Source organism: Chrysochloris asiatica, unplaced genomic scaffold (assembly GCF_000296735.1).
Source record: "Chrysochloris asiatica unplaced genomic scaffold, ChrAsi1.0 scaffold00011, whole genome shotgun sequence".
NCBI lineage: Eukaryota > Metazoa > Chordata > Mammalia > Afrosoricida > Chrysochloridae > Chrysochloris > Chrysochloris asiatica.
In genome coordinates this window covers 13,027,420-13,029,197 of record NW_006408529.1, presented here as the reverse complement: position 1 = coordinate 13,029,197, position 1,778 = coordinate 13,027,420, and positions in this window count along the sequence as shown.

The following is a 1,778-nucleotide window of genomic DNA, read 5'->3' as shown; positions in this document are numbered from 1 at the left end:
TCTCTCATACATCAGACATATTGTCAGGAGGTACCAGTCGCTGAAGAAGGATATTGTATTTGGTAAGGTTGAGGATCAGAGAAAAAGAGGAAGACCCCCAACGAGATGAATTGGCCAAGAGGCAGCATCGATGGACTCAAACATGGCAACAGTAGTGAGGCTGGCCCAGGATTGGGTAGTGTTTCATTCTGCTGTGCATAAGGTCACCATGGGTCGTTACCAACTAGATGGCACCTTATAACAACAGCAAGCCTCTTTTAAATTTCAGGTAGGTGTGTTCCATTGTAAGAGAGGCAGTCTTCCCACATAAAGCTAAACTGGATCTGGGTATACAGAGTGTCCCTGGTCCTATTGTTGTTATTGTTTAGTGCTGTCGAGTCTATTCTGACCCATAGCAACCCTGTATAGGGTTTCCAAGGTGAGCTTGAACCACCGATCTTAAAGTTCAAACGACTTTTCTGTCTGATGCATTAGCCCACAGTGCCACATCAGGACTCTCTGGTGGTATTGTTGTGGTTGTTAAGTTCCATCGAATCGGTTCCAACCCATAGCGACCCTGTACAGGGTTTCCAAAGCTGTAAATCTTTATAGGAGCAGAAAGCTTCATCTTTCTCCTGTGAAGTGGCTGGTAGTTTCGAACTGCTGATCTTAAGATTCACTGCCAGACCCGTAACCACGACGCTACCTGAGCGTTCTTCCTAGTCTATTACTAGAGTATAAATGTGAATATAAATAAAAGATGTATTAACACAGCTTATTTAGTTCATTAACTTTCTTTACAAAATATTTTAAATCCAGGTAACAGAACCTGTTGTTACTGTTGCATGCTACTAAGGCTGTTCCAACTCATGGTGACCCTGCTTTAGGGTTTCCAAAAGCGACTGGTGGATTTGAACTGCCCACCTTGCTGTTAGCAGTTCAGTGTTTATTCTACAGCACCACACCAAGACTCTAATAGAAACTAAATTTATTTGATCTAATTTTTTAATAGACAGAATCTGCATGCCATAAAATTATGTGATAAAATTTTATAAATGACATAATTCATTTAAAAAGAGGTTTTGTAAATTCCTCTATCTTTCTCTGTTTCTCTCAAGCACACACATTACTAGCTATCTCTTAATTCCAGTAGATGTTATCACTGACAAATAGTAAGCACACATTCCAGTAAAAATTTTAACCAATAATTTTGTATAATAAAACTAATTAAAATACTTATGACACACATGCTTTTTTGAGCTTTGGCGTGACATCAAGAACATCAAACAGGAAGAAAGCAAAAGGTCATTTAAAACACAGGAAAGAAAGAAACGACCACAATGAATATAAGAAGAGACTCTGAATTTTGCTCTCCAGCACAGACATACTAAAGCTAATGGATGAAATGAGGAAGTCAAAGAGTTGAACAGAAAATTTCAAAGGGCATCTTGAGAAGACAAAGTTAAATATTTTAATGAAATTTGCAAAGACCTGGAGTTAGAAAACCAAAAGGGAGCTCTTCCTTTCTTCGCTATCATGTGAGTACTGTTACATTTCATCTTCACTATGTCTTCTCATAAGACTTTCAGGATCAAAAGATTCGTGGTCAGGAAACAAAAGCAGTATTGTCCCATTCCCCAGTAGATTAAAATGAAAACTGGTAATAAAATCAGATACAACTCCAAGTTGTGTCTCTAAAGAGTCGCACATGTGATGACACCACACATAATAGACCCATGTTATGTTGACCATGTTACGTGCCGTCGAGTCGGTTCCGACCCATAGCGACCCTGTACAGG